Source organism: Mustela erminea, chromosome 17, assembly GCF_009829155.1.
Source record: "Mustela erminea isolate mMusErm1 chromosome 17, mMusErm1.Pri, whole genome shotgun sequence".
Classification (NCBI taxonomy): domain Eukaryota; kingdom Metazoa; phylum Chordata; class Mammalia; order Carnivora; family Mustelidae; genus Mustela; species Mustela erminea.
The window spans coordinates 47,573,368-47,596,641 of NC_045630.1; positions in this window are offsets into that span (position 1 = coordinate 47,573,368).

The window sequence follows — 23,274 nt, forward strand, 5'->3', positions numbered from 1 at the left end:
AGTACAATACAGGGGGCATAGTAAGAGCTCAATATATATTCATTGACCATTGAATGAAATCATAAAATATTTACTCATTTGCCTTTCAATATGTCAATAACATGCACATTTCTACACCTGCCTATATTAGTTCCATGTCTGGAAATTTCTATCCACTCCCCTTGACTTCATTAATATCTGTCCTTAGAGACCCAAATCACTTCTATCTCACTTTCCTGTCTTTGTGAACATTGATTATCACCGAAACTATATGGTTTATTGTTTTTTCCCAAGTAATTATACCATCATTTAAGAGGTACTTACGTGTGTGTGCTGCTTCCTAGACTGTTTTCTCAGATCTCTGAAGTGGTATGGTACTGCAGTATGCTTTGGTACTATGTCTAAATTGACTTTTTCTTTCAAGTACTTTGCTGAGCATCTTTCTTATAAAAGGTCCTCATTTATATCCCATCATTTTACAGAGATTCTGCATTTTAAAAAATCAGGTTTGACCATCTATAGTTGTTCTGCAAGTACGTCTAACCATGGGATAATATTAGGTAGATATCATGTCTCTCCAAGACAGAGGTTTTGTTTCCACATATGAAGACATAACATGAAATCTGTCTTGACCTTTCCTTGTTTTAAGTAGCTCTTTGCAGAAGCAAAGTTTTCTTAAAGTGCACTATCATTTATAAATCTTAAAAAAACTGCAGTGTGACAATTATTGGTAAAATTTGTTGACTCATCAACTTGGACATAGAAGCAATTGTTTATCAGTTTATTACACAAAGCCTCCTGAGCATCATGTGACATATTATCAATATATCAACTTATTATACTTTATGAGGGTGGAATCTTTTCAATTTCTTATACCACATCTTGACCAAGCACTATTCCTATAATTTTGTATGCTGGCATTAATAGATTATCACCAACTATGTGATTTTGCTTTTCTGGTAAATAACTTCCCGATAACTTGCTTCTTGAAGTTTTCACTAACTTTTTAAAAGAAGTTATGCTGTTTGAAATTCCAGTTCCTGTTTAAAGGAATCAGTATGTTCATTTCTCAGCCACTGTGATGTTTTCTTTTAAGCTGCTTTACTACCCAGCTGGAGACATTGTAGCACAGGTAAAATAAGATAGGACAACTTGGATCAGTAGCCTATGAAGGACCCAGTGATGAGCAGTTTTCATTACAACAAAGGGTTTGTTTTGTGTCTCTGTTGCACTAGTGTAGTGAAGGGAGAATTGTAATTCTTTATCACTAATGTTGTAAAAAGTATTCATAGTTCTAGATCTTACAATCCTTTTCTTCTAACTCATAGGCCACCTTCGACACACAGACATACACGCATTGAACTATCAGACATGTTTGTAAAATGTAAAACTAATAAAATACAAAACAGAAGGGTATTATAAATGAGAAGAGTAAAGGCATGAAAACTTCACGAAACAATTCACTTCTAATCTACCTAAGCCATGTTTTGTAGCATTTAAAACAGCAGAGTGGCAGGGGTAGCTGGGGGACAGTATGTAAAAATTCCTTCTTTATGACTAAAATTTCCCTGCGATTGGGGCACCTGGGTGGCTCAGTCCATTAAGCAATTAACATCTGCTTTGGACTCAGGTCATGATGCTGGGGTCCTGGGATCAAGCTCCCACGTCACTGGGCTCACAGTTGAGCAGGAAGCCTGCTTCTCTCTCTTCCCCCTGCTTGTGCTCCCCGTCTCGCAAATAAATAAATAAATAAAATCTTTAAAAAAGTAAAATTTCCCTGTGATTAAAAAAAAATTAGTCATTGGAGTAAAGCATGGTCTTGGGACCTTGGAGGATCTTGGGGGAGCTAACTGAAGAGGGGCGGAGAATGAAAGACTCAGTTGTTGGTCTCTCTGAGCAATAAAATACTCACCAATTATCAATAGCTGTTCTCATCTCACTGAGCCTGGACTCAGCCAAAGGAGCGTAGTGCTTCTATACACGACCACTGGGACCTGAATGTCCTCCAGTACAATTGGTAAAGGGGCCATCCACTGCCCATCATTGTAAGCACTAATTTATTGCTTAAAATTTGTTCATTTTAAAATAAAATTGAAAATGAATGGTTATTACTGATTATTGCATGATTATTACTGAAAATAATTTTGTTGGGTGGGGCAGTGCTAATAAATAATCTGGATACATGAGGCCAATTGACTTACTGTATTTTAACTTCATGAACTGCATTTGGATACATGTTAATTCTAGCAAAATATTCTGTTCATGTATTGCACTAATTTAATCGTTTAACTTGATCTTGTTTTCAATGTTGTGTTACTATAAAGAGAAAAGACAGTGAAATAACACAAGCAGTAAACCCCTCTTTTGCGGCTGTACCTCTTCAGGCTTCAGTTATCTGTGGTCAGCCATGGTCCAGAAGCAGATGATCTTCCGTCTGACTTGTCGTCAAAAGTCAGTAGCAGCCTTAACACTAGATCACAGTGTCTCTGTCATTCCCCCACTTTGTCTCATCATGTAGACATTTTATCAGCTCACATCATCCCAAGAAAGGTGAGTAGAGTACAGTAAGAGATTTGGAGAAAAAAATATATGTGTATAACATTTATTACAGTTACTGTTATAATGGTTCTATTTCATTATTAAATGTTATTGTTAATCCCTTACTCTGCCTCATTTATAAATTAAACATGATCATAGGTACGCACATATAGGAAAAACATGCTATGTGGGCTTTGGTACTAGCAGTGTTTTTAACCATCCACTAAGGGTCTTGGAATATATCCTTCATGGATAAGAGGGGATGGCTGTGCATTATTGCCTCCCTCTCTATCGAAGCTTCTATAGCTCTAATTACCTCTGTGTGAGATAGGTATCACATTTTAATTATTTGTTTCAACCATCATATTTCCAATTTTTAGAAATCCTCCTCAGACTTTTTCAAATATGCCTTATTCTTTTTTAGTAATTATTCATTTTTTACATTTTCAAAATTCTGTTTGAGTATACTACATTTAATAAATATACAATAATTATGATACCTTTACGATTTTATTCAACTATTCCTGACGTCTGCTTTTGGCCATGTTGTCTTGTTTCTTTATATGTTTTGCAATTTAAAAATATATATTTGTGAGTTCATATTTTGGGGGATTTTTTCTGTGAAGTCCTATGATATCCCCTTGAGTCTGGGAAAGGTAGTCTTTATTGTAGGTGACAGTTTATGCCCAGGTAGCAATTGAGAGAGTTACAGTGGGGAGACAGAGAGAGTGGCTTTTCACCCATTTATTAACAACTGGATAATAATAATAATAATAATAATCCACTCAATGAGTGCTTTCCTGGTAACTGGCATAGCACTAGGGAAATGTGATAGGAACTGAATATCTTTTTGAGTAAGAACTCTAAAACATTAGCCCCCCCCCCCTTTTTTTGATACCCTGCTACTTCCTTTACAACATTGTTATCCCTATAAGGGAAATGTGGAAATATTTCAGCATAATCATTTCATAGTAAAAAGTATAGATTACTTGGGGTGTCGGGGTGGCCCAGTTGATTGAGCGACTGACTCTTGACTTTGGTTCATGTCATGATCTCAGGGTCGTGAGATTGAGACCCATGTTGGGCTCCATGTTCAGGGTGAGTCTGCTTGGGGTTCTCTCTTTCTCTCTCTGCTCTGCCCCTGCCCCAGCTCAAGCTCAAGCACACCGTGCTCTCCCCCACCTCCAGGAAATCAATCAATCTTCAAAATAAAAAATACAGATTACTAATGGAAAGAGAGGACAGGTTGACAGTTTGTTTTTCACTGTATTTGTCCATATTGTTTATTCTATTTCCTACTCTTTTAACTTCTTAAGATTCATGGAATTCAGTTTTATTTCTACCAAGTATTTTCTTTAACATTCATTGACACCGAGAACAAGCTAGTTTTCAAATTCATTAACTGGTTTTTACCTTTAATATGAGGTAAAAATTGTTCTTTCCACTTGACATGTAAGAAAACTGAATCTCAGAAGAGGTTAAGTAACTTGCTTAAGTTCACACAGGCATGCCTACCACAAAAGTCCCCTGTTTTCCAGTGGCTCACTGCATCACTAATGAGTGTCTACTAGGTGACAGGCTAATTGCTGGATTTCAAAGCAAAAGATGAAATGTCTTTTAAGTCATTACAATCCAAAAAAAAAGACTGATTATTTCTACTGAGATGAGATAGCTTATACTAAAATTATGTACAATTTATGGAGTACAAAGAAAAGATGATTCAGAGTTGAAGTTGAGGGGAAGAGATTTTTCTAGGGATAAGACACTAGCCTAGAGTTCAAGTGCACTGAGACAGAGCTACTGAGGAAACCCCAGCCCCACTTTGTTATTATATTATACTACTCACATAATTATTATTCACTTATAAGTGTAATTACTTTGAATAAGAAGTTCAAAGAAGGAATTACTCCTATCTACAAAAAATAATCATCAACAAAAAAATGTTAAATATTTCAGTATGGCTCTGTTCCTGAAGGCAAAGAATTGTAATCAATAAAATCTTACAGTGATTAAAAAAAAAGTCTTAGTGTGACACCCTTATGTTCATTTAAGACTATGGAGTAGTTAGCAGGTACTTGGCAATTTGCAGAATTTACTTAACTTGAAATAGTCTCCTTGCCACTTACCATCCATTCCTATATATTCATTAATATTAACAAAAACTTATAAAGTGGTATTTGAAAACTAAATGTGAACCACTGAACGATCATTTTTTGAGAGGTACCTTTTTGTAATTTATCATCCTAGATAACATTTATGCAGTTCTCTCCCTTTTTAAATGTATGTTATTTCACATTTCTTGGCTTCAGAAAATTCAAACGTGAGTGAAAGAAAATGAACAAGAATTTATAATCTTTTCAAAAATGTCATTTTGAAAAATTTTATATTTATTGAAAAGTTACAAAAATAATACAAAGAATCTCCATATAAATTGCTGAGATTCCCCTCAAATTAACCTTTTCATCTTATTTGCTTTATTATTCTCTCTCTCTCCATGTGTCTATGTGCGTGTGCTTTTATCTGTAATATCTGAGAGTAAGTTGCAGAACCAATGCCTTATCTCTAAATAATTGGGAGATGGAGAGGAGAAGTGAGCTGGGGGAAATTAGAGGGGGAGACCAACCATGAGAGACTGTGAACTTGAGAAACAAACAGGGTTTTGGAGTGGAGGTGGGGGGTTGGGTGAGCCTGATGGTGGGTATTATGGAGGGCACGTATTGCATGGAGCACTGGGTGTGGTGCATAAACAATGAATTCTGGAACACTGAAAAGAAATAAAATAAAATGCAAAAAAATATAAAAGCAACGGTGAACATTTTTAAAAATTTCACATGTATTTTTTAAAAGCAAGAATTCTTTTATGTATCCTCAATATTTTGAAATTCAGAAAAGCAATATTGACACAATATTAATAACGAAGTTATAGATACTCACATTTTGTAACTGTTCCATTAACTTTTTTATAAAGATAAAAAACCTCAGTGATTCAGGATCCAGTCAAAGCAGGATTACTTTTTTTTTTAGATTTATTTATTTATTTATTTATTTGACAGAGAGAGAGAGAGAGAGAGAGAGAGATCAGTAGTAGGCAGGAGGCAGGCAGAGAGAGAGAGGAGAAAAGCAGGCTCCCTGCTGAGCAGAGAGCCTGATTCGGGGCTTGATCCCAGGACCCTGAGACCATGACCTGAGCTGAAATCAAGAGTCAGGCATTCAAACAACTGAGCAGCACAGGCCTCCCTGGCTTTCATAACTTTTCTGAAAATCACAGGCCATTTTGTAAAAAGTCACTTCATTTGCATTTTCTGGTGTTTCCTCATGATTGGATTAACGTGTTGCAATTTTGGTAGGACTATCATCAAAGGGATCCTGTGTTTGTGTAAATGACTCATAAGAGGAAACCCATGATGTCAGTCAGAATTCATGCTCTTTTATGGACATTATGGGTAGATCAACAAGTCTTCTCCCTTGCAAAAACTGGACAAGAGACTACAGTAGTATGAATCAAGAAGTTCAGTATTGGTATAATCTTAAGTTTGATTTGACATTGAATTTCTAAGTTTTATTTGGTTTCCTTAAGGTCATATTCAGAAATAATTAGTATTTATTACATATACATATATTACATATACATATACATTTATTACATTTACCTATTCATTGTATATAAATACTAAACATAAATATGGTATATATATAAATATATGGTGAATATATATATGAATAAGTTAGCATATATGATATATATTTTTTAGCATGTATTTCATGGGGCAAATAATTTTCAGACTTGTGAATATGCTGGGCATAGGCATGGAATAAAATATCATTTAGGTAAATAACACCTCTGTTTTTTATTGATGACAAAAAATATTTCAGTTTAAGGGAAAGTGTCAATTTGGGCACTGGGAGTCTTGGGTTTTAATATTTGTGCTGATTTTGCCAACACTTTAAGACTTTGGGTAAGATAATTATTTCTCCTAAGTAGCACTTTCCACGATTATTTAATGAGATAATAGAATACAATACTGTAATTTACCTGCTCTCAGGGGAGCTGTAAGAATAAAATTAAGCTAATATATAATATTGACTTTAACTAAAATTGTTTTAAAAACATAGTATTTCTTTATGAATCAATAGTTCACAACAGAAGTGACCAGGCTGAAAACTCTGGAAGAAATGTTGCCCCATTCATTTTGTTTCTCAGTAAGTGGAGATGGGTGTTTTCCTGAAAAATGACCATCTGCCTACCATAAAAATATTGGATCGTTCTTTGAAGGAAATAGACTAGTAAAACTTTGGGATTGTGACATCGGTTCACTTTTTAATATTTCAGTTATGAAGGGCCTCTGTTGGGTAGAAACAGTAAGATATTGCTGTAGGTTTGAGATCTGGCTCATTTATAAATACTCAGAACTCTTTGCAGGTAATAAAACTGCATGCCAGGTCAGTCATAAACTCCACCTGCTTCTCATATATCTTTGGTAGCTAAGCTTACAGAGCTTTCAGAGAATTTTTATCCTTTTTTTTAAAAATTCAAGGCTATTGCTAATGTCTTTTCTGTGTTGCCATTTTATCTCTCTTTCAGTACTGTTGGTTGTTGTTGGTTATTATTTTTATAGTTGATCCTTTAAAAAAAAATTCATCAGTCTCTCCAAGACCAAATATATCTTCTAGTGTATTTTTTTACTAAATCTGTGCTGATCACCTTCCTTTGATGACCATTGCTCTCCTGGTAGCTCACAGGTAAAACTGGTTGTTTAATCTTATGCTGAGTCATCAAGTCCCTTTAAAACTCTTTGCAATTTTCTATTTTTTTCTGCCAGGCTGTAATTTAAGGTCTCACATCTCTTGTAATGGAATGTTGTAGTTGTCTCCTGACTGGTCTCCCTGCCTTCTTTGGGTTCTCTTTTCAAGCCATTCGTATCTTTCTAAAGCACAATTAAAATTATTTTACCTTCTTGTCCACGCTCTTCTATGAATTTCCACAAAGTACCAAATCAGATTCCTTTAGGGAGAAACACATGGTCCCTAAGACATATCCATAAGATATGGGCTCTGGTACTGGACACGAATTGACTCCCTATTCTACTTCAAACAAGTTTTTGAAACGAGCCTCTCTTCCTTTATTAGTACTAAGATCTCCAGGATGGCTGTGAAGATAATATGAGTCGAGTTACGTAAAGTCCACAGAGTACTTCCTGAAGGGTTGCTCGCGCTCAGTCATGTTCCTTCCTTCTGCCTTGGAGCATCCATGCACCCATCTGCTTTCTAAACTTCCAGTGCTCATTTATAAACACTACTCTTTCATGATTCCTACAGAAATTCCAGAAGTTTTCCCCATTTTGTGTGTGTGTGTGTTTTGTGGGGGCGGGGGAGGTGTTTTGTTTTGTTTGCTTCCTTATTTCCACAAGCAAGAATATTCCCTAGATAGTATGCCTGTTCTTGTTTCCTCACCTGTAAAAATCGTTATCTGTCCCTTCAAGCGGTCCATGCAAGGGTCCAACTCTTGCATGAATTATTTTTAAAATTTCTTCCTGCAGAAATGCTGATTATTTCCATCAAAACTCTGGTTTTTTGATTATACTATTTGGCATATTCTACCTTCTATATGATTGAATTTTTGTTGCCAAACTCTTACTCCATATGGGTAGCTGATTCAGGGGTTATTAATCTTTAAACATCTACCAATTTCACATGCTAGAAAGTCAATAAGTATTAATATGACAGACTATGATGGCTGCAAATAGTAACTCCCACCCCACTTGCTTTTATGCGATGTAACACTGGCTACCCAGAGGTATAGTGCTTTTCTCTTCTCCCTTGAATGTAGGCAGAAATTATGCCTATCTCGGCTGACAGAATAGGTCCGAGTAATGCTGTTCCCCTTAGCAGCGTTTGCTTTTTACCTTTTAGGATCTTTGCTTAAGAGCAAACAAGAGACCCCAAACTCCTTTTTCTCTTTGCATTTCAGTTTCAGTAATTTCTGTTTATCTATCTTCATATATCTTCAGTATAACTTCAATTTCACTGATTTTTTTTTCCTTGTCTATGTTGAGTCAAAGGCGAGTTGTTAAAGCATTATTTATTACTTACTACCAGATTTTTTTATTTTTTTATTTTGACTCTTTCATTCTCTCTTAGAGTGCTCATCTCTGCTAAAATTAGTGTTATCACCATGCATACTTGCCTCTAGAGCCTTCCACACAACAATCATAATTTAAAAAAAATACACTGATATTGTCATATTTCAATCACCTCATTGGTTGCTTTGTCTCTTTATAGTGTTTCGTTGTTGTTGAAATATAAACATTTTATGCAGGATGGTGGACGCTGAGGTAAATAGTCTTACATTTGGAAATGGGCCTGCCTTTTATGCTGGAAAGCCTTTACATGGGGTTTTGAGTCAAGGTAGTTACGAGTAAAGTTCGGTTCAGGGTGTGTTTCTATTGTTATCCTTAGGGTACCACAGACATCAAATATTTTTAGTATTACCTTATTTTTAGTGTTAGGATTGGCTTGCCAGTAGGTGTTTCTGTATATCTATTCCACCCTCAAATTAGGGGTTTTCCTTATGCTGCATCTCAAAAAGGATCTCTTTCCGCATTCTTGCCACTCTCTCTGTAGTAGACCATTTGATATCTGGAGGTGCTGGACACAGGCATTCTCTGTTGCTCTATTAAATAAGCTTCAATATTAGAGGTCGAACCTTCTCTGTAATACTATTTTATGCCTGACAATAGATCTTTACCCAGGATGGATTCTGTCCCAGCTCTAAGAGTGAATTGTTTTTTAACTCTTCCATTTCCCTAGATGTAATGGGTTGTCACTAATGGCTTCAGGGAGATGGGGTTTGTCTTTCCCCCAAAAGCCGGTCTTTGATCTGTAGAAGAGGTAGGGAAGAAGGATCTAGAAGGGCTTTCTTCACATGGCAGCTAGAGCTCTTCTCCACCACACCTGCACCATGAGGCCTGGGTTTAAGCTTTATAGAAACTGGGAAATGATTAATGTTTGTTGTTTTAAGCTCTAAATTTTGGGGTAGTTTGCTACACAGCAGTGAATCTCAATAAATGTTATTTACTAGCTGCTGTCATGTAACAGTGAGGACATTTAGACTCTTAAATTAGGGAGACTTGCCTAAGAAAATAATTGTAATAGCAAAGCTAGCTTTGAGTCAACTCCCAGAATCTGTGAACAGTTGTCTTTTCCTAATTATACTATCCCACCTTATTCATTTATCTATTAATGAATGAAAATCTACTGATTAATGTATCTCTACTATTAATTTAGAATCGTATACTTCCAACTAGCACCAGACCCGTCATATTTAGAAATAACCTTCCTTTTCTGAGGGCAATACTTGTAAGATGTTACGTCTGCACGGGATTCAGTGAAGGTTCACTGGGTGCATGGAAACATGTAAATCTACATGAAAGGCAAGGTATTAATGACACTTTAATAGCTATACATGGCCTCTGAAGAGTAAAAGAATTTCTGTGAATTTGCTTGTAATAGGTAAGATAGTTAGCTCTAAGTAAAGTGTAATTGGTAGAATTAAGAGAGGCTTAGTCAAAGGTTTATCTAAGTAGGTGAAGATTGTCCTGAAGGAGAAAACATAGAATGTTTTAAAAATTATAAAAGATCCTATTTTGAAGTATGTGTTTAGCTACAGTGTTTTCCATGAGGAGGTAAAGTGTGGAAGTGTTTTGAGTTAGGTTGGATTAACCTCACTAAAAACAAACCTAAAATCTCGGAGGCTTAACCATAGTTGTTTTATTTCTCATTCACCTTGCAGACCAATATGCAAGTGAATCACTGGAATAAAGGTATTCTAACTAGGGCTGCTCTCTGCAGGCATCAGGAGGTCAGGCTCCACAGTCTGCCAGTCTGGCTAGCAGGCAAGTACCATTCAGGCTATGGTGAAGGTATACATGCTCTCAATGACGTTGGCCAGAGGTGAAAGATGTCAATTCTGTTCTTGTTCTGTTAGTGAAAATAACCATGTCTGATGTTGTTAGGAACCTGGGCAATGAGATCTAAGAGGGTCAGGAGCCCAGATGTCCATCCACAGATGAATAGATAAAGAAGAAGTGATATATATTTATACACACGCGCACGCGTGCTCACACACACACACACACACACACAGTGGAATATTATGCAGCCATCAGAAGCATGAAATCTTGCCATTTGCAATGGCATGGAGGGGGCTAGAGAGTATTATGCTAAGCAAAGTCAGTTAGAGAAAGACAAACACTATACAATTTCACTCATATGTAGAATTTAAGAAACAAAACAGAAGAACATGGAGAAGGGAAGGAAAAATAAGATAAGATGCACATTGAGAGAGAGGCAAACCATAAGAGATGCTGAACTCTAGGAAACAAACTGAGGGTTGCTGAGGGAGGTGGTGGGGGGAGGGATAATTGGGTGATGGGCATGAAGGAAGGCACGTGATATAATGAGCACTGGGTGTTATACGCAACCAATGAATCACGAAATTCTACCTCCGAAACGGGTTTAAAGAAGTTAAAAAAAAAAAAAAAAAGAATGCTCACAAATAACTAGTTTCAGTCACAGAGTGTGTCTTCATACTTCTTTTAATACTTTTTATATTCTTCTACATCGAAAAGAAACCAGGAAGGAATATATATAAAATTGAATGGGAGGAGGCAGTGAGCAGGACAACTTAGCAGAATCACACCTGTATTGCTGATATTTATGTTTTCCTTAAACGTTTAATATAATTCCTTAAATAGTTGATGCAATTTGGTCAAAATTACCAGTGAAACTACCTGGGTCTTGAGGTGGTTTTTTTTTTTTTTTTTTTTTAAGGTTTTCACATACAAAAAACAGTTTATTAAAAAAAAAACAGATAGGGAGCTATCAGTTATCTTTTATCGTGTTGGGTATAAAATTTTACAAATGTCAATGAGCTCATTGTGTTGCTCAGATCTGTACACTTACTGCTGCTGTTTTATTGTTGTGCTTTGTTGGGGGCAGGTGATTGAATTAGTGGAGAATCCTGATCCTGTCAGTCTCAATTTCATTCTTTTCTAGGCAAGATCTGTTTTGGTTTTGTTCTCAGTGATAAGGAATGAAATTTATTTTACTCCCAAACTTTGGTCTTTCAAGTTCAGAAGAATCTACCAGCCCTGCTGAACCTGAACGCGGACCTATCCCTGCACTGAGTGATCTCTGAGACCCCTTTCCTGGTTTTCAAACTCAAAGCAGGCATTCTCAGGGGGTTCCTCCCAGAGTCTTTCTTGCCTTGTGTAGTGCAGCTCAACACCCGATTTAGGAGCCACAAAGGATCCTCGTGCAAGTATCTGATAACCTTCCTGTGCACAGCTCTGTCTCCTCCAGATCCCAAGTGTCCTACCTCCTCTCTAGACTTGACTTGACATCCTCAATGTGATGACACGACTGTGTTTTGTTTGGACTCAGTTTCCTTCTACTATGGAGTAAAAGGCGCTCACAGGCAGAAATCTGATCTAAACACGGGTCTAAAATTGTTCTTTTTTTTCTTTCAGGAATTGTATTTCTGCACTGGAATCAGAATTTCCTGATTTCATAGTAGTTTACAGCAGAAGGCATGTCCTGTACCAGTTTCTCCATTATGGTAGGAATGAAGAATTCCAGCTGAATCATCCCTGGTGATCAGTAATTAATAGATGCTAAAGTTTGTTTCCTTATACTCATGTTTTGTAATATTCGTTAACATCATATAGTCCATGTGTATTATTGTATGGATACAATGCAGTGTCATGAATTCTAATTTTATATCTAATCACAAGACTTATGATTCATATATTGATGGTAATTACCCCATCTCACTTTTAGAGGAATAAATTTAACAAGCAATACAAGTTCATCTTTCAGATACTACTTACTCAGTAGACTATCATAGCAACTATTCCAATTAGTTATTATGAAATAAAAGAAGAAAAGCAAAATGAGGACTACAACTTACTGAAAACCTAGTCAGAACTTTCTTTTACTATGTGTTCTTCTGATGTAGATTTTCACATATATTTAATATGTGTATCTTATATACAGAGATAATTATTTCATATGTATTCTATATAATATATCTCATACTATATATCAAAAGGAAATAATAAAAAGCATTCAAGTTTTTCTCTGATGCTGACATTTTGAAAATGTCATAGTTTATAAGGAAATAATGAAAACCCATATTACATGGGAGAACACTCTGACCTTTTGCTCAGAGATTGATATGAGTTTTGGGGCAAGCTCTGTAAAGAAACTCAGAGGTAAAATTCACTTACTAATAAGTAACTGAAGATTTCAAAGGTCACACTGCTCTAGCAACAATTTGGTCTTCAAGCTGGGACATAGAATAAATTTATTTTTCAATTATCAATTTTCCTTCCTCGTGCTATTATAGAAACAACAGACACGTGTAGAGTTTGTCTTCCTCAGGTGCCTTTGGATATTGATTTTAAATTTTTTTCTCTTTTTTATTGGGAAGTACTTCACATTTAAAATACATGATTCAATACAATTTGACATATTATATATATATACACACATACATACATATATATGCATACATATATACATGATTCAATATAACTTGACATATATATATACATATATATGTGTGCGTATATATATATGTATGTGCGTGTGTGTGTGTGTGTGTGTATGTAAAACCATCACCACAATCAGGATAATGAATGTGACCATCACAACCTAAAGTTTCTTGGTGTATTTTTTAATCCATTCCTCTTTACCCCAATATGCTTTACAAATACCTAAGACACAATTTTTTAAAATCACTTTACTGAGGTATAATTGACATACAAAAATCTATAGATACTTAATGCATATAACCTGATGGGTTTGGAGATAAATAAACACCTGAGGAACCATCACCACAACCGAAGCCATAATAAATTTATATATTTATATCCAAAAATTGTCCTCCCCTCACCCCACATTTTAGATTGGATCTTCTTTTTGGTAAGAGCACGTAATATAAGATCTTCCCTTTTAGCAAGTTTTAAAATATAGAATACAGTGTTGTTAACGAACTTTGTGTCCTTTGACCAATATCTTTGACCACACAAACTTTGTGTCCTTTGACCAATATCTCCCCATTTCCCCCTCCCCCAGCCCCTGTAATCATTATACTACTTTTAGATTCCTCATAAAAGTGGATCATACAGTATCTGCCCTTTGTGTCTGGCTTATTTCACTTAGCATAATGTCCTCTAGGTCCATCCCTGTTGTCACAAACGGCAGGGACTCCATTTTTCTGAAGGCTGGGTAATATCCCCCTCACTGTAGGTTTATACCACACTTTCTTTATGCATTACTCTCTTGATGGACATTTAGGTGGTCTCCATACTTCGGGTGTTGTGAATAAAACTACATGAACACTGGGAATACACACATCTCTTCAACATGCCGACTTCAATTCTTTTGGATATATATGCCCAACAGTAGCATTGCTGAATTAAAGGGTAATTCAGTTTTTAAGTTTTGGGGAACTTCCATACTGTGTCTATAATAGCTGCACCAGTTTAAATTCCCACCAACAGTTTCTGGGTATTTATCCATTTATTGTGGGTTGTCCACTTATTTGGTGTGTAATCATTTTTAATAGACTCTTAGATTCTTTTTATTTCTGTGGTATCATTTGTAATGTCCCCTTTTTATTTCTGATCTTATTTATTTGAGTTTCTTTCTTTTTTCTTTAGTCTAGCTAAGAGTTCGCTATTTTTATTTTTCTCTTCAAAAATCCAACTCTTAGTTTTATTGATTTTTTTCTGTTGTTTTCCTCATATACATTTCATTTATTTCTGCTTTAATTTCATTTATTTCTGCTTTAATTTAATTTAAATATTTTCTCTTTTCTACTAATTTTGGGAATCGTTTGTTCTCTTTTCTGTTTTTTTTTTTTATAGTGTAAAGTTAGGTTTGTTTGAGATCATTTTTCTTTTTTATCATAAGATCCTATTGTTATAAAATTCCCTTTTAGTACTATTTTTGCTGCACCCCATGAATTTTGATATTTTGTATTTTTATTTTCATTTGTCTTGAGTTTTTTTCTAATTTCTTTTTTGATTTCTCTTTTGACCTATGATTACTGAAAAGTGTTTTAAAATTAACGTATTTGTAGATTTTCTAATTTTCCTTCTTTATTGATTTCTAGTTTCCTTGTCTTGGGATCAGAAAAGAGATATGAAGTGATTTCAATCTTCTTAAATTTATCAAGATTTGTTTTGTGATTAAGCATGTGATCTATTCAGGAGAACATTCCATGTGCACTTGAGAAGAATGTGTGTTTTGCTGCTTGTGGGTGGAATATTCTATATATGTCTGTTCATTCCATTTGGTAGATAGTGTTATTTTTATGGTTTTTTAAAATTGATTTTCTGTCTGACAATCTGTTCATTATCTGTTCAGTGGGGTACTGAGGTCTCCCACTCATCTTTTATTAGTGTCTATTTCTTCCTTCAGTTCTGTTAGTTTCGTTTAATATGGTTAGGTGCTTTGATGTTGGGTGCATCTTTGTGATGAATTGGCCCTTTTATGGTTCCATTCTTTAACTCTAGTAACATTTTTTGTTTGTTTGTTTTAAAGTTTATTTTGTCTGGTGTTAGTAAAACTATTTCAGTTTCATACCACAGGATTTAGCCTCAGCAATTTGTCACTGGGGTGGGATGAGAAACTCTATAAAGTCCTGCTTCTCTGGGAAAGAGCAACACTCTAACTGGGAGCTGAGAAGAAGTTGAATGTTGTGTTTTTGGATGCTGTGTTCTGGAGTAGAGTCTCTGTCTTCTTGAGAAGGAGGGCAGAGAGGGAAGGAAGGGTCTAGGCTCAAACCACATATATCCCCTTTCTGACAAATTGTAGATTTTCTTGAAAGATTATTTTCCCCATTTGTTTGTTGTTCTTTTTTTTTTTTTAAGATTTTATTTATTTTTTTGATAGAGAGATCACAAGCAGGCAGAGAGGCAGGCAGAGAAAGAGAGAAGGAAGCAGGCTCCCTGCCGAGCAGAGAGCCCGATGCAGGACTCAATCCCAGGACTCCGAGATCATGACCTGAGCCAAAGGCAGAGGCTTAACCCACTGAGCCACCCAGGCACCCTTGTTTGTTGTTCTTAGGACCATTTGCAGAGACTTTAAATCATTGTTTGTATGTTTTGATAATTTTCACCAGTTTCCCTGGGGAGTAGTTCAGCAGAACATCTCATGCTATCATGCCCAAAGTCTATCTCTGACCATTCAAATTTAAGATGACAATGTGTTTTTACTTTTATTTAAACTTGAGTCTTATGTGAGGTTCAGTTATATACTTTCTCTGTTGTTTATGTATTGTAATTTTTTACAGTTTTTTTAAAAAGGAAAAAATACCAAGAGTGAATGTATCACTGAAAGTAGCAAGGCACTGGCTAACTTATTTTGGACCTTTTTTCAATGTATAGTATTGACAAATAGGTAGATTATCATGGGATAATATTGCTCATATATCACCGACTAGTAAAATAAATGTTATTTACAGGTAACTTATCACTGTCCATTTGAGCCCAACATCACTCATTCTGGATTCCCACTGTCTACACAATCTAGTCCACATTTAAGAGCAAGGCATTTACATTTTTTCCTATCAGGACCCAGTCTGTTTCTCATGATTTATTCCCCGCCTACTTCTCTAATAACAGCTTCTAGTCATAACAGAATATTTGTTATTCTGTGTACATGTGTTACATTTCCATTTCTATCTATTGCTTATGTTTTCTCTCCAATTGAAATTAATATTCCTCATACTCCATCTGGAGAAATGGTATTCATTTTGTTGGATGAGTTCGAATATTACTTTCTTTGTGAACACAATGCAAATGGCTAGAAATGGCTGAACTGCTATATGTGCCAGGTTGTTTGCATACAATTCCAAATTTGATACATGATCTCTGTAAAAAAGATATTATTGACTTCAGGAGTGCATTAATTACATAAGAATAAGTGAACTAAACCCAAAGAATTCACAATGTTATCTTTAGTTTATGTGTATTTCTGACACCATAGCCTATTCTCATTTCTGTAGAACGTTCAGGTTCCCATAAAGCTTTTCCTCAACATTTCCCTCTGTAACACCCTCGTCTCACTTTCCACAAAAACTATGCCTTATTGTATACTTTGTATACTTCATTGCTTCATAGAATGTTTTTCATAATGCTGCATCATAGATCTGATTACTTTGAATTCATAGATCTGATTCATAGATCTGATTACTTTGATAGCTACATGTAAGAGAGAGTTTGTTTCTTTTAATAAATTATGAAATTAATGAGGCTATTGTGTTTGTTTTTGTGATCCTAAGAACCAAGACTCCCCAAAGCCTCAAAAAAATGCTCAGGAGATATATGTAGAATCCTCTAATTTTATGATTTTTGTTTTAATAGATAAATAATTTATGAAGATTTGGGATTTATTGTTATAGCATAATAACTTTTTTTATTCAATTAAATTTTAAAATGATTCCACAGACACCAATAAAATATTATTAGAAAAGGACATATAACATCCAATGGAAATCAGTCATGGCATTTTAGCTATAGCTCCAAAAATGAGACTTGAAATTCTTTGGAAAGAAATCAGGTTCACAGGGGTACATATGAATAATACAAAACAGATATTTAATACAATTTGTTTGGAATTCTACTTCAGTGTAAATATATATTACTTGGTTTCTCATGCATTAGCTATGACAGATAAGAAATTTATTTCAAACTCTTAGATAGCTCAATTTCTTATCTTTTGTTTGTCCCCTAATCTTCAATAACATAATATTTTAAAAAGTCATATTAGCGAAACATAGGGTAATGGATATTATAAACCATTAATCTGAAAGGACATTTTTCTAATAATGATCCTTATGCCATCTGAAATGCATCTTGCTGCAATTGATTCAGGATTAATTGATTACAGTGCTCAAGCAAACTGATGTTCATTCATTTTGGTCAAAGGCAAAATTTGAACTTGTGTCAAGTCACGAGAACTTTCCTTTCATAAATCTTATATTTTTAAATTTGAGTATGCATATCTACTTTCATTTGAGCTTCCTGAATATTCATAAGTCCCAGGGTCTAAAGTACACACAACAGGGATTTTTAACAAATATAATGTGGCCCCAGAAAGAAGTTCATTGTTTTCCTGTTAAACTCCTTGCCTTCCAAGGTTCTTTCTTTTCCTCTTCTTTTCTTCACAAGTGTTTTTTTTTTATACAACATTGAAATTGCTGGCATAGTTCTAGCAACACCATAATCCTCAGAAAATGAAAAGTAAAGGCTACATACTTTCTTTAAAAATGCAATCTTAGACCAGTTTTTCCCAGTAAGTTTTGTTATACAATGCTGATGGTAGTACTTGATATTGTGTGTGATATGTATCTGGATGTACCAGAGTGTATGTATTGAATTAGCAACCTTAAATAAGATGGGGCAAAAAAAGGCACATGCATGGTTCAGTTGGTTAAGCACATTTGACTCCTGGTCTCTTCAAATGCCTCTTGAGTTCTTCCTACAAGAGGTGTGATTTTAAGCAAGGATGAAGTTCTGGGGTGCGGTGGGGAAAATGACAAAAATAAGAATTAGTGAAAGTCTTCTGCTTCCCCCCCTCCCTGCCCAGGTATTTGGAATGACATTGAGTAGCCCCAATCTACCTACTTTTTTCCCCCCTCTTTTTGGCTATTTCCTTGGCCAAGCAATACCACTTATATAAATACTATGGGAAAAACTTTCCTAGGCCCTGTATGAACAGCAACTATAGTATCAGTTTAATTTTGCTATTCTTTCTCCTATACTATCTCGTTTGATGTTTATAGAAAGTCAGGGCATATATTATTCTCTCTATTTTATATATAAGAAAACAGACTCTCAGAAGTTAAGTGTGATATGTAAGAATCAAACAGCTAATTTCTTTTGCCAGGACTTAAACACAAATCACATTATCCCTGGCCTAATTTTCTTTCCACCATATTGCATTTATTGTGGCAAATTTAGTAAGTGTATCAAGGATGGCAAGTTATTTAAAACATTATCTTCATCCTCAAAACATTCCTGAAGTTTAACTTTATAATGTCTATTTTTTAGATGCAAAACTGAAGCTGAGATAAATTAAATGATTTGCTCATGTGAGAAGTGGAGGTCAGAAATTATGAATGTGTCTCTTGGGTTACAAAATCTATATTATACTTTAACAAGCATTATACCGTAGCAAGCATTCATTGGAGAATTAGGAGTTTATAAAACTGGAAAATTGTATAACCCTGGAAGCAAGTCTTGAATTCTTTAATTAAACCTGGGCTGTGAACAGAACCAATCACACACTTGGGGGGTAGAAGACAAAGAACTTTACAAGAACATATAAAATATTAATGAAATAATTACTAATTTGACATCAAGAAGTTAAAACTTTATTACTTCATATGCACCATAAAAATTTATTTCAGCATTAAGGAATCAACATTTAATATGTAACCAAACTTAATACTGTAAGCACAGCTCAAGAAATTTTCAGTAAAATGGATATTTAAAAATATTTATCCATGATTGCATCTTTTGGGTTATCAATTAATTACATTAACTTTAGACTACACAACTAATGATCAATAGATTATTTCTTTTTTTTTTTTTTTAAGGATTTTACTTAGGGATGCCTGGGTGGCTCAGTCATTAAGCTTCTGCCTTCTGCTCAGGTCATGATCTCAGGGTCCTGGGATTGAGCCCCACATTGGGCTCCCTGTTCAGTGGGGAGTCTGCTTCTCCCTCTCCAACCACTCATTCCCCGCTTGTGTTCCCTCTCTCACTGTCTCTCTCTCTCTGTCAAAAAATAAAATCTTAAAAAAAAAGATTTTACTTATTTATTTGAGAGAAAGCATGCTTGAGCAGGAGTTTGAGTGAGAGGAGGTGCAAAAGGGGAAGGAGAGAATCTCAAGCAGACTTGGCACTGAACCCTTGGCTGAACCCTACTCAGGGCCTGCTCTCACAACCCTGAGAGCATGACTTGAGCCAAAACCAAGAGTTAGATGCTTCACTGACTGAGTCACCCAGGTGTCCTGATCAATAGATTTTTTCTAAAAAGTGAAAAGAAAAGAGAGGAAAATAAAAACAAATGAACAAAAAAGAAAAAAAATAGTTAAAATCCTTTTTTGACCACTAGTTAGGGCTATACTCTACTAAGACTGTGAGGCTGAGTTTATGTTTTATTTTTATTTTTTTCTTTCCCTCCAAAATGCTTGAATAATTCCATTTGAACTTTCATACATATATGCACATATACATGTGTATATGTATGTATTTTCTACATGTGTATCATATAGTTGTGAGTGTGTGTATGGGTATGAACAACCTTCATTCTCCAACTTAGGAACTTTCCACATCACACAAAGGAAGACAAATGATTCATTATATTCTTAAACTGACTTTTGAAATTTTATGCTTTTGAATCCATTCTCATTTCCTTTACCTGTTATTCATTTTCTGTTCCCCAAATCTTCACAGAGTCAATTCTTGACTAAATATTATTCTCAGATAAACCATCCCAAAATCCACAGAAAAGATCAAGTATTGTTGTAATGTGACTTCACACCATCATGTACCTTATCTTAATATATTATTCAGAACTAAAATTTTCCATTTATTTTGTGATAATTCAATAGGCATCTGGGTCTCTTACTAATATAACATTCAGTGGTTGCAACTTTTGCTCATCTTTTAATCTCCCAGTACTCAAAATAATTTCTGGAACATTGTATAAGTTAATAGATATATATGTATATATATGTTTTTTTTTCTTTTTAATTAATTTATTTATTTGACAGACAGATCACAAGTAGGCAGAGAGGCAGGCAGAAGGGTGAGGAGAAGCAGCCTCCCTGCGGAGCAGAGACCCTGATGCAGGGCTTGATCCCAAGATCCTGAGATCATGACTCCGGCCAAAGGCAGAGGCCTTAACCCACTGAGTCATCCAGGTGCCCAATAGATATTTTTTAAATGGAAAAAAATGGACCATTTCCTAGATTTCTTGTTTTTTTCTTCTTTCTTAAACTTTATAATAAACATTTTTACAAAGTCCCACATATTTTTTCAATTTAAACTGCATACAAAGATTATATTTTAAATTATACTTATAAAATGGAGGTCATTATTTATCCATTACTCATCTTAGTTATTTATGCCATATTTTACATTCCATCCCAGCTTTGCCTTTTCAGAAAAGAAATAGTTCTGCAGCCTGTCTGTCAGCATGGAGATGACAGTTAATGTTATGAAGCGAACACACTTTCTTTTTTTGTACCATATTTGAGACAATTTTTAGAAAAAAAAATAGTGGTTAGGTATTAAAACATCCATCTCAATGAAAAGCCCAAAATTATCACTGTTTTCAATTTGCTTTAAATTGATTAAAATTTCATTTTATGTTATATTTAATAATGTTGGGGTAATAAGAGTATTATTAGATGCCACCCTACTTTGAGTATTAAGGGCTTGATAGTTTAGCCTAATAGGGACGTACTGATACAGATTCCCATCTCTATGTGGTTCCTGTATTATTTTTTCATTTTATTTCTTTTCTGCTGCATGCTATTAGAAAAATTAGTTTATCTTTTTTAAAAGATTTATTTATGTATTCGAGAGAGAGAGAGAGGACAAAGGGCAGAAAGAGAGGGAGAAAAACCTCAAGCAGACTCAGGCTAAGCACAGAGCCAGGCGCATGGCTTGATCTCACTACTCTGAGATCATGCCTGAAACTGAAACCAAGAGTGGGTCCCTTAACTAACTATTCGACCCAGCCACCCCTATTTTATCTTTTTTTATTAAGATTTGAATTCCAATATAGTTAACATATAGTGTTCTATTGTGCAACATAATGATTCAGCAATTCCGTACATTACTCAGTGCTCATCATGACGAGTGTCCTCTTCAATCCCCATCACTTATTGTATTATCCTGTTACCCACATCCCTGCCGGTAACCATCAGTTTGTTCTCAGTAGTTAAGAGTCTCTTGCTTGGTTTGCCTCCCTTTTTTTCCTTTGTTCATTTGTTTTGTTTCTTCAACTCCACATAGAAGTGAAATCGTACGGTATTTGTCTTTCTCTGACTGACTGACTTCTCTTAGCATTGTATTTGTTGTTGCCAATGGGAAGACTTCATTCTTACTTCTGGCTGAACACTAGTCCACTGTATGTGTACATCTCATCTTCTTTATCCATTCATCCATTGATGGGCACTTGGGCTGCTTCCATCATTTGGCTATTGTAAATAATGCTATAATAGACATATGGATAATTATTTTATTTCTTGATATTTCTGATTCCTCATTGCTTATAAGAAATTAATAATTACCATCTGGTGTATGGGATAAATATCCAAATATTTTGGATATTTTATTAATATCCAAAAATAATACTGGATATTATTTTAATTAATATCTAATAAATAAAATTGGATATTAATTAAAATAAGATGCACGTGTTTGTAATTTGTGTGTGTGTATCCTGACACAATACACCTTTACAAGTGGTAGAAAAAAATAGGCTTTTCTAGTACTGCTTTCAGTAAGAAATTAACATTGATAGTATTGATATGAAAAAAATAAATGTTAGATTGTTAGTGGATACAATTTGTAGGATCTACTCTTCCCTCAATACATATACACACAGACACACACTCACACACTCATGCACACACTCTCTAAGGTTAGGAACTAGGGGTTCACAAAGAATAACAGTGCTCTTGGTGTAAAAATCGTAGTCATCTGGTTACCTCCACAAAATGTCCTATAAAAGTTGGTCTTGTCAGTATTTGAAGGGAATTTTCAGGTGAATTCTCTTTTTTCCATTCAGTATACTTAAAACCATATGTACCTGTTCCACCCTTTACAGCTGTGATATATGCTTGGGTTCAAGAGAACCAGGTCTTCCTATTTAGATGCTCTTTTCTGTAGTTAAGAAGGCAGGAGAAATCAAAGGTCATCTTCTGGTTTTTTTTTTTTTTTGATCCTTCCCGCTAATAAGCAAAATTGTGGAAACTGGAGTTTTTTCTGCAGGAATGTTCCACTGTCCATTCTCTGGTCTCCTTGTGTCCAAAAGTAGTTTTGGTGCCTATGCAGCACTGATGGCATGTTTGTTCACTCCCTAATTCCTAAAGGAATACCCTAAAGGCTAGACACAGTGTTGTGTTCATGAACTCGTGCCTTCAGGGCAACCTCAGAGATGACTTTGATTAGTTAGCTTTTTATGCTCATGGGATTTGTTCCGAGATACGTTCGAATTCCAACAACTGTATAAGACTAAGATCAACCTCACTTTTACCTTCCTTCCCTCTTACCTCCTCTTTTATGCATCCGTGAATTCCAAAGCAGTGGCTGAGAAAAAGCAAGTATTAGTCCCCATCCCACAAAATTAAAGACAAGATTCAATTGAAATAATTTACAGGTTAATTGTAATACTACCATTTTCATCTACTCTTCTTACCTAATAGCAGTTAGGAATTCAGGGCAAATTTGCAAGGACTAGGGTGAATCTAGAGATATAATACTAAGCGAAATAAGACAGTCAGAGAAAGACAAATACTTTGTGATTTCACTCATATGTGAAATGTAAGAAACAAAATGAACAAACACTCTGGGGGGAAGAGAGGCAAACTAAGACACAGACTCTTGGGTCCATGGGTGCCTTAGTTGGCTAAACATCTGCCTTTGACTCAGAACATGATCCCAGGGT